This window comes from Phoca vitulina, unplaced genomic scaffold (assembly GCF_004348235.1).
Source record: "Phoca vitulina isolate PV1807 unplaced genomic scaffold, GSC_HSeal_1.0 scaffold19, whole genome shotgun sequence".
Classification (NCBI taxonomy): Eukaryota; Metazoa; Chordata; class Mammalia; order Carnivora; family Phocidae; genus Phoca; species Phoca vitulina.
The window spans coordinates 34,542,150-34,556,460 of record NW_022589722.1 but is presented as its reverse complement, the minus strand read 5'-3'; the positions used below and the strand labels follow the sequence as shown (position 1 = coordinate 34,556,460).

The 14,311-nt window shown below is 42.8% G+C and overlaps 1 protein-coding gene across 8 annotated transcripts in view; it reads right to left on the bottom strand.

Moving 5' to 3' along the window:
* PPP6R2 (protein phosphatase 6 regulatory subunit 2) overlaps window positions 1-14,311 on the bottom strand; it is an 89,701-nt gene that overhangs the window by 42,519 nt on the left and 32,871 nt on the right. Inside the window, exon 1 of one of the 8 annotated variants that reach the window (XM_032416193.1) lies at window positions 10,980-11,022. The exons of the other annotated variants lie outside the window; for them this stretch is intronic. The gene's annotated coding sequence lies outside the window, so the exon portion shown is untranslated. Of the gene's footprint in view, window positions 1-10,979; window positions 11,023-14,311 lie in introns of those variants that run through there. 8 annotated transcript variants of the gene reach the window in all.

Here is a 14,311-nt window from a genome sequence, read left to right as displayed (position 1 = left end):
CACTCCCCCTGCTTGTGTTCCCTCTCTCGCTGTGTCTCTGTCAAATAAATAAATAAAATATTAAAAAAAAAAAAAAAGGAAGAACTAACTACACACTGGGTATTAAAAGCTTACATTAAATATAAAAATACATTGGGGTGCCTGGGTGGCTCAGTCGGTTAAGTGTCTGCCTTTGACTGGGGTAGTGATCCCAGGATTCTGGGATCGAGCCCTATATCGGGCTCCCTGCTCAGCGGGGAGCCTGCATCTCCCTCTCCTGCTCCCCCTCATTGTGCTCTCTCTGTGTCAAATAAATAAAATCTTTAAATTAATTAATTAATTAATTAATTAATTTTAAAAAGATACAGGGGCGCCTGGGTGGCTCAGTCAGTTAAACATCCGACTCTTGATTTTGGCTCAGGTCATGATCTCAGGGTGCAGGGATCGAGTCCCACATCGGGCTCCCTGCTCCGCGGAGATCTGCTTCTCTCTCTCCCTTTGCCCCTCCCCCCGCTCTTGTGTGCTCCCCCCCACAAATAAAAACTTAAAAAAAAGATTCTCTCTCTCCCTCTGCCCCTCCCCTCCTCCCTTTCTCTCCCTCTCAAATAAATGTTTAAAAAAATAATAAAGATTCAGGTTAAAAAATTTTTTAAAAAGGTTACACAAATGGAACAGCATGCACCATCCAAACGCTACTCATTAGACAGTTGGAGTGGCTGCAGTAATACCGGCCTACGGTTTTGCAATGCCTTTTGTCTGCTCTGGGTATCAGGTTTAATTCTGCATTCATGAAATATGCTAGGGAATACTCTCTTTTCCTCCATTTTCAGAGTTTACATAAAACTGGTATTACTTCTTCCTAAAACATTCAATAGGGTTCACAAGTGAAGCCAAGGATCTAAAATTTTCTTTGGTGACATTTCAAATTATGAATTCCATTTCCTTAAATAGGTATTTTCTATTTCTACTTGTTTTCATACTGACAATTTGCATTGCTGAAGGAAACTGACCACTTTACCAAAACTGACTAAATTATTGGCATAAAGTTATTCATAACATCATTGTGTTATTCTTTTAATGTCAAGTAGGACCTGTAGTAACACCACTCTTTTATTCTTAGATATTAGTAATGCTTGTCCCATCTTTTTTCTTCATCAGTGCAACTAAAGGTTTATCAATTTTACTGATGTTTTTGAGGAGCCAAATTTTGGCTTTACTTTTTTCTCTATTATTTGTGCATATTCTATTTCATTGATTTCCTCTTTTGTCTTGTAATTTCCTTCCTACTGCACACTTTGGGTTTAATTTGTTCTTCTTTTTCTAGCTTAAGTTATTAGATCATTGGTTTTCACACCATTCCCCTTTTCTAGTATGAGCATCAAAGCTATGAATTTGCCTTCAAGCACTGCTCTAGCTGCACCCCACAGCTTCTCATGTTTCCATTTTCACTGAATTCAAGTATAATGCTTAATTTTCCAATTATTTTGAGATTTTTTTTAAAAAGATTTTATTTATGTGGGGGAGAGAATGAGCAGTGGGGAGGGGCAGAGAGAGAGAGGGAGAGCAGCAGACTCCCCAGTAAGCAGGAAGCCCGACGCAGGGCTCAATCCCAGGACCCGGAGACCACGACCTGAGCCGAAGGCAGATACTTGACTGAGCCAGCCAGGCGCCCCTATATTGGGATTTTCTAAATTTTTTTTTTTTTTTTTTAAAGATCCATTGGCTTTATTAAGTGATTCATGAATCAGGCAACATCCCATCTACCAGACAGAGGTGCACTCCCATCTCTTTGTTATTTATATATAATTTCTGTTGTGGTCAGAGAGCAGGCTTGTATGATTTCATTCCTTTTAAATTTATTGATATTTGTTTTATGGCCTAGCATAGGGGTCAAAAACTTTTTCTGTAAAAAGCTACAAAGACAGAAATAGACCAGATTTTTTAGCAGGATCCTAATTATTTTCAGCTTTGTAGGCCGCATAGGGTCTCTGTTGCACGTTCTTTTTCTTTTTCTTAACTACCCTTTAAAAACATAAAAACCCTTCTTCTGCAAGCTGTACAGCAATAAGCAGTGAGCTAGATTTCCCCACAGGCTTAAGTCTGCTGACCAATGACCCTGCGTATGACAAGGTACATCTTGGTGAATGTGGCATGTGCACCAGACAAGTTTTTCTTCTGTTGCTGTTGGGTGGGTCAGTTAGGTCAAGTTGATTGATAATGTGATTCAAGTCTCCTATATCCTCCCCGATTTTGTGTCTACTTGTTTTGACAATATGAGAGGAGGGTTGTAATCTTCAACTCTTAACTGTTGATTTATTTTTTCTCCTTTTGATTCTCTAAGTTTTTGCTTCATGTATTTTGAATTTCCTTTATTATGTGGATGTATATTTAGGATTGTTATGTCTTCTTGATTAACTGCCTCTTTGATCGTTTTGAAATGTCCCTCATTATTTCTGGCAATATACCATGTCTTAAGTCTACTTTGACATTAATACAGCACACTCTTCTTGTGGTTCATGTTTGGTATATCCCTTAACATCCTTTTACTATCAACCTATTAGTGTCTTTTTTTTTTTTTTTTGAAGATTTTATTTGTCAGAGAGAGAGAGAGCACAAGCAGGGGGAGCAGCAGGCAGAGCAGGCAGAGGGAGAAGCAGGCTTCCCGCTGAGCAGGGAGCCCGATGCGGGACTGGATCCCAGGACCACAGGATCATGACCCAAGCCAAAGGCAGACACTTAACCAACTGAGCCACCCAGGCGTCCCCTATATGTATCTTTTTTTTTTTTTTAAGATTTTATTTATTTGAGAGAGAGAATGAGAGAGAGCGCATGAGAGGGGGGAGGGTCAGAATGAGAAGCAGACTCCCCGCTGAGCAGGGAGCCCGATGCGGGACTCGATCCCGGGACTCCAGGATCATGACCTGAGCCAAAGGCAGTCGCTTAACCAACTGAGCCACCCAGGCGCCTTTTTTTTTTTTTTTTTTTTAAGATTTTATTTATTTATTTGAGAGAGAGAATGAGAGAGAGCCCTATATGTATCTTTAAACTGTTTCTTTAATATAAACATGTAAACAGCATATGATTGATTTGGTCTTGCTTTGTTATTAAGTCTATTATTCTCTGCTCTTTTTTTAAGATTTATTTATTTATTCTAGAGAAAGAGAAAGAGAGAGCGTGCGAGGGGAGAGGATGGGCAGAAGGAGAGAGAAAAAGAGACTCCTCAAGCAGACTCCCCCCGATGTGGGGATCAATCCCAGGTTCCTGTTATTCTCTTTTTTTTTTTTTTTTTTTTAAGATTTTATTTATTTATTTGAGAGAGAGAGAATGAGAGACAGAGAGCACGAGAGGGAAGAGGGTCAGAGGGAGAGGCAGACCCCCCGCCAAGCAGGGAGCCCGATGCGGGACTCGATCCCAGGACTCCAGGATCACGACCTGAGCCGAAGGCAGTCGCTTAACCAACTGAGCCACCCAGGCGCCCTCTGTTATTCTCTTTTAACTGAAGTTTTTAAAACCATTTACACATAATGTAATTATTAATATGGTTGGGTCTAAGTAATTTTTTTAAAAATACAACACACTTTTTAAAAAGATTTTATTTATTATTTATTTATTTGAGAGAGAGTGCATGTGTGCACGTGTGAGCAAGGGGAAGGGCAGAGGTGAGGGAGAGAAAGAATCTTTTTTTTTTTTCTTTTTAAAGATTTTATTTATTTATTTGAGAGAGAGAATGAGATAGAGAGAGCACATGAGAGGAGGGAGGGTCAGAGGGAGAAGCAGACTCCCCGCTGAGCAGGGAGCCTGATGCGGAACTCGATCCCGGGACTCCAGGATCATGACCTGAGCCGAAGGCAGTCGCTTAACCAACTGAGCCACCCAGGCGCCCGAGAAATAATCTTAAACAGGCTCCACAACCAGCATGGAGCCCAACCAACTGAGCCATCCAGGTGCTCCAAATCCTAGCAGATTTTTAAAATAGAAATTGATATGTTAATACTAAAATGTATATGGAAATTTAAAAAAATAAATAAAACCAAGAATAACCAAAGTAATTTTAAAAAAGGAAGAACAAAGTTGGAGTACTAATACCACCTGATGTCAAGACTTACTATAAAGTGACATTAATCAAGATAGCATGGCTCTGGTGTCTCAACAGAACAAAACAGAAAGTCCAGAAATAGACCAACACATGTATGGTCAACTGACTTTCAATAAATGTGCCAAAGCAATTCAATGGGGAAAGTATAATCCTTTTCAACAAAAGGTACTAGAAACTGGACATCTATAAATAAAATGAAACTCAAACCTTACCTCACACCATATACAGATCACAGGCTTAGCCATAAATGCTAAAACTAAAATTTCTGGATGAAAACCTGAGGGAAAAAATCTCTGTAGACTTGGGACAGAGAAGACATGAGAAAACAAAAATTGGGAACGCCTGGGTGGCTCAGTCGGTTAAGCATTTGACTCTTGATCTCAGCTCAGGTCTTGATCTCAGAGTCGTGAGTTCAACCCTGCATTGGGCTCCTCACTGGGTGTGGAGCCTACTTAAAAAAAAAAAAATTATTAGAAGAAAAAAACCCTGATAAGCAAGACTTCATCAAAATTAAAAACTTCTGCTCTTTGAATGATACCATTAAGAAAATAAACTGGTAAGTCAGAGTGGGAGAAAATATTTGCTATCTATATCTGACAGAACATTCATATCCAAAACATACAAAAAAACCTTTAGGGACGCTTCCGTGACATAGTGGGTTAAGCGTCTGCCTTCGGCTCAGGTCATGATCCCAGGGTCCTAGGACTGAGTCCCGCATCAGGCTCTCTGCTCAGCGGGAAGCCTGCTTCTCCCTCTGCCTGCCACTCCCCCTGCTTGTACCCGCGTGTGCTCTCTCTGACAAATAAATAAATCTTTAAAAAAAAAAAAAAAGAACTTTTACAACCCATAATAAGAAAAAGTATCCAATTTTAAAAATGGCCAAAAAAAAAGGCGGGGTGGGGGCAAAAGATTTGGGCAGACAATTCATCAAAGATACATGAATAGCCAATAAGCACATGAAAAGATGATAAACACTGTTACCAAGGAAATGCAAATCAGAACCACAATGAGGTACCACTACACACCACTAGAATGGCTAAAATTAAAAAGCTATCAATACTGCGCATTGATGAGGATACCGAACTAAAACTCCCACAAACTGCCAATAGGACCATAAAACAGCACAACTACTTTGGAAAAACAGTTTGCCAGCGTCTTAAGAAGTTAAGCTCGCACCTGCCATGTGATCCATTAGTCCCAATGCCAGGCATTCCCCAGGAGAAATGAAATCCTATGTCCAAAGACTTCTTATAAATGAATGTTCACAGCCACCTTATTCATAACAGCTAATGCTGGAAAGGGCTCAAATGTCTATCAAAAGGTGAATGGGTAAACAAATTATGGGGATGCCTGGCTGGCTCAGTCAGTAGAGCATGCCAGTCTTGATCTTGGAGTTGTGAGTTTGAGCCCCACGTTGGGTGTAGAGACCACTTAAAAAATGAAACAAACAAGGGCACCTGGGTGGCTCAGTCAATTAAGCATCCAACTCTTGATCAGCTCAAATCATGATCTCGGGGTCATGAGATTGAGCCCCATGTTGGGCTCTGTGCTGGGTGTGGGGCCTGCTTGGGATCCTCCTCTCTCTCTCTGCCTCTGCCCCCCCATGCAACCTCTCAATAAATAAATAAATAACAAAAACACAAATTATGGTGTACCCATAAAATGGAATACTACTCCACAAAGAGTTGGAGCAAGCACAACAATATAGATGAATCTCATAAGCATGGTAAATAAAGAAGCTGGACACAAAAGTGTAAAGCTAAATGATTCTGTCTATATGAACGCTTACACAAGGCAAATGAACCTCTGGTGACAAGGAGACCAGGGGCTGCCAGACTCAAGGCTGCAGGAGGGAGCGATGGCAAGTGACATGAGGAAGTTCTGGCGCAACACCAACGTCTGTGGTGGTAGATTTGCCGAAATCGGGGCGCCTGGGTGGCTCAGTCGTTAAGCATCTGCCTTCGGCTCAGGTCATGATCCCAGGGTCCTGGGATCGAGCCCCACATCAGGCTCCCTGCTCGGCGGGAAGCCTGCTTCTCCCTCTCCCTCTGCCTGCTGCTCTGTCTGCCTGTGCTCTCTCTCTCTCTCTGTCAAATAAATAAATAAATAATCTTTAAAAAAAAAAAAGAGATTTGCCGAAATCACAGAGTCACAGACATAAAATGGATCTACTTACTTATACCTCAATAACGTCTTTTGTAAAGATTTATTTATTTGAGAGAGAGAGGGTGTGAGCGGGAGAGGCAGAGGGAGAGGGAGAATCCAAAGCAGGCTCCACACTGAGCAGGGAGCCCGATGCGGGGCTCAATCCCAGGACCCTGAGGTCATGGCCTGAGTCAAAACCAAGAGTTGGGCACTTAATGGACTGAGCCACCCAGCTGCCCCCTAACATTTTTAAAAAGCATATGATAAACAACAGAGAGAGGTAAAGAAATCAGTAGAACAAATAATTAAGGCTAAAAAGTTGCTGATAAAATAGCTCCAAAGTTAAATGCAAGATTCAGAAAGAATTCATAAATTGGAGAGGCCTACTGTAAAATAATCTGTAACTTTACATCTGTAGGATTTCAATAACCACAACAAAACAAAAAAGAGCCTGGCCCAGTATTCTCCCTTCAGCCACTGTTTGCGGTCTTCACACACACCTTACTAACCTCCTAGACAGCACCACACCCCCACCTCACCACTCCCATTCGGAATCCCTATTCTCCCTTCAACATTATTGCTATTAAGAAGCTTTAAGTTATCTATTAACGCGATAAGGCTATTATATCTTTAAATCACTAATCAAAAAAAAATTTTTAAGTGGGCTCCACACCCAGCATGCAGCCCAACACAGGGCTTGATCTCATGACCCTGAGATTAAGACCTGAGCTGAGATTAAGAGTTGGATGCTTAACCAACTGAGCCACCCAGGTAGCCCTCAGAATTTTTAATGAAACAGAGCCAAGCTCAGAATTCCATAAAGTATCATCAGGCATTTTATCCCTCTTTCACTATCAACCAAATACATGAATGGCTAGCCTTTGGGCATAGCTATTCAACTTTCTAGGATTATACCCAGTAGACACCTCTTTGCCTGTTGATATGATAAACAGGAGAAGGGCATGCTAACATAGTTCTCTTATTTGAAGGAAAGCAGAGATATCATTAAGCTTAAAAAGTCAAAAGGAGAAATACCCATGACAAAGGGTCTTAAGTTTGGGGAGGTCACCATAAAAACATAAGCAGAATATGTAACTTTTTTTTTTTTTTTTTTAAGATTTTATTTATTTGACAGAGATAGAAAGAGAGCACCAGTAGGCAGAGCGGCAGGCAGAGGGAGAAGCAGGCTCCCCACTGAGCAGGGAGCCTGACGCGGGGCTCGATCCCAGGACCCCAGGATCATAACCCGAGCTAAAGGCAGTTGCTCAACCAACTGAGCCACCCAGGCGCCCCCAGATATGTAACTTTTAACCAGCAGTAAAACTAGAACAAAAACAACTACCCAATGGAAAATAGGAAAGGAGAAATGAATAAAAACAAACAAAAGCATTAGTAAATGGAAAATAGGTCATAAAATGGTAGAAACTAGAACATAATATTAATTTCAATAGCTGTATATAAGATAAACTAATCAATGAAGAGTTTCTTATACTGGATTTAAAAAAATAAAAAATAATAAACATTTTATTTTTTATTTATTTATTTTAGAAAGAGAGACAGAGGGGCGCCTGGGTGGCTCAGTCGTTAAGCGTCTGCCTTCGGCTCAGGTCATGATCCCAGGGTCCTGGGATCGAGCCCCGGATCGGGCTCCCTGCTCCGCGGGAAGCCTGCTTCTCCCTCTCCCACTCCCCCTGCTTGTGTTCTCTCTCTCACTGTCTCTCTCTCTCTCTGTCAAATAAATAAATAAAATCTTTAAAAAAAAGAAAGAAAGAAAGAGAGACAGAGAGAGCATGCAGGGGTGGGGGGGTGCAGAGGGAGAGGGAGAGAGAAACTCTAAGCAGACTCTGCACTGAGTGGGGAGCCCAACAGGGGGCTCGATCTCACGACCCTGAGATCATGACCTGAGCCGAAACCAAGAGTCAGAGGTTTAACCGACTGAGCCACCCAGGCGTGCCTACCTTTCTTGGTTTTTAAAAATGTGTCCTTTGGGGGCACTTGGGTGGCGCAGTCGATTAAGCCTCCGACTCTTCATTTCAGCTCAGTCATGTTCTCTGGGTCCTGGGACTGAGCCACGCATCAGGCTCCCTGCTCAGCGGGAAGCCTGCTTCTCCCTCTCCCTCTACCCCTGCTTGTGTTCCCTCTCTCGCTGTGTCTCTCTCTGTCAAATAAATAAATAAAATCTTTAAAAAAAAAAAAAAGGATAAACAGGTAAAAGGGACAATAGAACTATACATATATAACCATCATAAACACACATGCACATTATGCTATTCTTCAACCTCCATAAATTTTATTGCAGCACCTGATACAAGTCCATACATGAAAAATGGTTTGGCTCTGGGCAGTTATCCTAAAGAAATAAAAACTTCAGTTCAAACAAAATCCTGTACATGAATGCTCACAGTAGCTGTATTTGTAATAGTCAGAACAGTCCAGAGGCCGCTGGACAAATGGACACATGAACACTTAAACATACTGTGGTCCATCCATACCAGGGACTACTGTTCAGCAATAAAGAGAAACGAGCTATGGACACATGCAGCAACTTGGATGCGTCTCCAGGGAATCACTGCTGACCCCAAAAGGTCACTCACCGTGTGATTCCATTTATACCTAACTGTTGTGAACTGACAGAATTCCAGAAATGGGAGGACATATCAGTGGCTGCCAGTGGTTAAGGACAGGGGGTGCGGCCTGGGGGGAAGTGGGCAAGAGGGAAGTGAGCGTGGTTTTTATAAAAGGGCAACATAAGAATCCTTGCAGCTGTGGAATCGTTGAGCCTCCTGACTGTGAAAGCAGACACAGAATTTACACGGATGACAAACTGCACAGAACTAAACACACACACAAATAAAACTGAGGAAGTATGAACAAGATCAGTGGACTATTTCAATGTCAATTCCTGGTTGTGATATTCTACTATAATTTTGCAAATTGTTACCACTGGGGAAAACTAGACAAAGTGTATAAGATGTCTCTGTATTATTTCTTAGAGTTGAAGTGCTAAAAATGTGAATACTATTAATAAGGCCAAGCTATTAAACAGATATAAAAATTCCACACCCAGGGCGCCTGGGTGGCTCAGTCGTTAAGCGGCTGCCTTCGGCTCAGGTCATGATCCTGGGGTCCTGGGATCGAGCCCCGTATCGGGCTCCCTGCTCGGCGGGAAGCCTGCTTCTCCCTCTCCCACTCCCTCTGCTTGTGTTCCCTCTCTCGCTGTGCCTCTCTCTGTCAAATAAATAAATAAAATCTTTAAAAAAAAAAAAAATTCCACACCCAAAGAACAAATTCTTTTTAAGCACACAATGAGACACTTACGAATATGAACCATATGTTAAATCAATAGAGGAAAGCTCAATATACTCCAGACTATCATCTCACAGACTGTGTTCTCTATTAATAGAAATTAATATCTAAGAGACAGTTTTTTTTAAAACCCTGTATGTCAAATGATAAACTGATCCTAAAATCCATACAGAAATGCAAGAGACCCAGAATAGACAAAAGGATCTTGAAAAGAACCAAAGTTGGAGGACTCACACTCCCGATTTCAGAACCTACTACAAATCTACAGTAATCAAGAGCAGTGTGGCGCTGGCCCAAGGACACATAGACCCACAGAGCAGAACAGAGTCCAGAAATAAGCCCTCACATTTCCAATAAACTGATGTTTGACAAGGGCACCAAAGCCATTCAATGGGGGTAACAGTGGTCTTTTCAATACATGAACCAGATATATGCATGCAAAATAATAAATGTGGACCCTTACCTATACATGACATACCAAGATTTACTCAAAATGGATCAAAGACCTAAATTTAAGAGTTTTTTTTTTTTTTTTCTTCAAGATTTTATTTATTTATTTGACAGAGAGAGAGAACACAAGCAGGCAGAGTGGCAGGCAGAGAGAGAAGGAGAAGCAGGCTCCCCGCCAAGCAGGGAGCCCGATGCGGGGCTCGATCCCAGGACCCTGGGATCATGACCTGAGCCGAAGGCAGACGCTTAACCGACTGAGCCACCCAGGCGCCCCGAGTTTTGTTTTTTTTTAAAGATTTTATTTATTTATTTGACAGAGAGAGAGACAGCAAGAGAGGGAACACAAGCAGGGGGAGTGGGAGAGGGAGAAGCAGGCTTCCTGCCAAGCAGAGAGCCTGATGTGGGGCTCGATCCCAGCACCCTGGGGTCATGACCTGAGCCAAAGGCAGACGCTTAACGACTCAGCCACCCAGGTGCCCCTAAATTTAAGAGTTTAAACAATAAAACTCTTAGAAGAAAACAGAGGCAAATCACGACCTTGGATGTGAGGAGTTTCTTAGATAGGACATGAGAGGCAACAAAAGACAACACAGATAAGGAGCACCTGGGTGGCTCAGTCGCTTAAGCATCTGCCTTTGATTCAGGTCATGATCCCAGGGCCCTGGGATCAAGCCCCCGTGTCTCCCTGCTCAGCGGGGAGTCTGCTTCTCCCTCAGCCCCTCCTCTTGCTTGTGCTCGCTCATGTGCTCTCTCTCAAATAAAATCTTAAAAACAAAAACAAAAACCACAGATAAATTAAACTCCATCAAAAATAAAGCTTTTGTGCCTCAAATGACACCATTAAGAAAGTGTAAAGACAATTCACCCAAGGGGAGAAAACTTCTACAAAAGAACATTTTTGCAAATCATACATCTGATAAAGGACTTGTATCTAGAATGTACAAAGAATTCTTACAACTCAGTAATAAAAATACAAATTTTAAAATGAGCAAAGGAGGGACACCTGGGTGGCTCAGTCGATTAAGCATCTGTCTTCGGCTCGGGTTGTGATCCCAGGGTCCTGGGATCGAGTCCCGCACTGGGCTCCTTGCTCAGCCGGGAGCCTGCTTCTCTCTCTGCCTGCCGCTCCCCCTGCTTGTGCTCTCTCTGTCAAATAAATAAATAAAATCTTTTAAAAAATAAATAAATAAATAAAATGAGCAAAGGATCTGATATGAGCAAAGAAAGAGACATTTCTCCAAAGAAAATATCCAAACGGCCAACAGCACATGAAAAGGCACAGCATCAGGGGCGCCTGGGTGGCTCAGTCGTCAAGCGTCTGCCTTCAGCTCAGGTCATGATCCCAGGGTCCTGGGATCGAGCCCCACTTCGGGTTCCCTGCTCAGCGGGAAGCCTGCTTCTCCCTCTCGCCCCTGCTTGTGCTCTCTCTCGCTATCTCTGTCTCTCTCTCTAATAAATAAATACACTCTTAAAAAAAAAAGAAAAAAGAAAAGGCACAGCATCATTAGCCATCAGGGAAACACAAGTCAAAACTACAATGAGATACAACTTCTCATCCACTAGGATGGCTAAAATCAAAAAGACTGATCATAACAAGTGTTGACGAGGGTGTGAAGAAATTGGAGCCCTCATACATTGTTGGTGGGAATGCAAAATGGTGCAGCTGCTTTGAAAAATAGTTTGTAATTCCTCAAATGCTTAAGCATAGAGTTACCACATGGCTCAGCAATTCCACTCCTAGGCATATACCCAAGAGAAATGAAAACATGCATCCACGCAGAAACCTGTACACCAAAGGTCACCATAGCATTATTCATGACAACCAAAAAGTAGAAACAACCCAAATGTCTAATCAAGGGAAGAATGGATTTTTAAAAACGTGGTATATCCACGTAATGGAATATTATTCAGTACCAAAAAGGAATTAAGTACTGAAAGATGGATGAATCTGGAAAATATGCTAGGTGAAGTCAGTCACAGTAGAGCACACAGTGTATAAGGCCATTTCTATTGAAGGTCAAGAACAGGCAAATCTATAGAGACAAAACGCAGATCTGTGGTTGCCTGGACAGGGGGACTGGGAAGGCAGGGGGAAGGGAAGTAAAGGACAAAAGGTGATGAAGATGTTCTGAAATTACGTGCTGATGACTGCACAACTATACACTAAAACCCACTTAGTTGCACACTTTAAGTGGGTGAATTTTATCTCAATAAAGTTATTAAAAGAAATCCTAGGGGGGTTGCCTGGGTGGCTCAGCGGGTTGAACGTCCGACTCTTGGTTTCAGCTCGGGTCATGAGATCTCAGGGTCCTCTAAAATAAATAAATAAATCTTAAAAAAAAAAAAGAAAGAAAGAAATCCTATGTGTCTGAAACTAAATAGCATATCCCTAATAAAACCCTTAAGTTAAAAAAGTGACTAAGAAACCTGTACAATGGAATGGCGACGAAAACACTACACCTCCAGATTCGTAAGACAAAGCTGTAAGCAGTACTCTAGGGAAGAACGTACAGTTTTAAAAACACCTGCCAGGAATAAGAATTGTTAAGACTAAATAAACTAGGTAATTAAGAAGTTAGATAAGGACACTGGAAAAGGAAAAAGAAAGGATAAATATAATAACCTGAATCAATGAAATAGGACATTTTAAAAATGAGATTAACTGGGCGCCTGGGTGGCTCAGATGGTTAAGCGTCTGCCTTCGGCTCAGGTCACGATCCCAGGGTCCTGGGATCAAGTCCCACATCGGGCTCCCTGCTCCTTGGGAGCCTGCTTCTCCCTCTGCCTCTCTCTCTCTCTCTGTCTCTCATGAATAAATAAATAAAATCTTTAAAAAAAAAAAATGAGATTAACTAAAACCGGATTCTTTGAAAAAATGATGGCGTAAGTACTCTCACTCCACACCCGCAGGCCTGGCCAGGTCATCAGGAGAGCTGGTGACACAGGGGCAGGAGAGCCGCACACACTCCCACCAGGAGAGAAGACAGGCGGCGGCTCCGGAGCACCCGTGACAGCACTCCATGAGACCACCTACGGCCCCACTAGCCCAGCAATCCCACTCGCGCCTACACATCCCGAAGAAATGCCAGGACCCCACACAACGAGGAGGTGGAAGAGCAGGAAGCAAACACAGGGAATCACACAGAGTGCAAACCAGAGGGACACATGGCAACGCGGATGAATCCTAAAAGGATGGGCTAAATGAAAAACCCTAAGAAACAGATCAGGGTCATAATACAATCCACCCACTTAATTTCAAATCCGTGCACAACAACATGCATTCATAGGAACACAGACACAGAACAGAGTAGATACACTGAACACGTCGCAACAACTGCCAACAGGGAGGGTTGGAGAGTCGAGGAAGTAAAACGCCAGCTGGGGAAGTGAGGCCGCGTGCACCCGGGAGCACACGCCCAGAGAGGGGGAGAGGGAACGAGGACACTGCTTCTGTGAGCCCACCAGAGTAGCTACGGAGCTGCAGGGCTTTCTCTCACGAGGTCGAGAGGCGGGCAGGAATGGTCCCCAGCAACCAGCAGCCACGGAGGTCCCGGGTCAAATTTCTATGTCGTCACTGTTCCTAGGTGGCTGGAGCTTATGCTTGTTTTTGCTTTTTATGTTTTCTTGTCTTTTTAACTTATTTTGGGAAATCTCACACATGCCTAATGTAGCAAGAACAGTACGCCCTTCCCTCAGCCTCAACTCAGGCCATTCTGTTCCCCGGACTGTCTCCTACCCAGACCACTCTCAAGTACCCCAGACATCACCCATTTCACTGCCCAGGCTAGTGAAGTATTGTTAACTTTGCCATTAAGTTTGTCCAGGTGTCTAGCAGGTCCCTCCACAGACCTCCATGGAGCAGCTGGTTTGTTTTTTCCATACAAGCAGCACAGTGTCTCGCCGGTGGGACCAGTCACAGATGCACTGAGGTGCCCACTGCGCTCTCAAGCACTGAGCAAAGGGGCCGTTGCTGCCGCCCGCCCTGGTGATGCCAGCACAGCAAACGAAGGCCTGGGTCTGCACGTGCCAGCCCACGAAGCTCCCACGTTCTAGGTATTCCACCACAGACTAAACATAGAACAAATCTTGGACAACAAACAGAATCAAAACTAAACCCAAATCATATTACCCACTTACTCATAATTTATCATTTGAAACAATAAACTAATTTAATGCCCACTTATTTACCCCTAAATTATAAAACAGAAAGTTTAGTAAGGATATCTACCCTGTCAAGAAGAGTAAGACATTCAAGGGCTTCTGAGAACCCACCCCATTTACAGAATCAAGTGTACCATCTACTCACTAAACAATGTCTAGAAAAGCCGGCCCAGT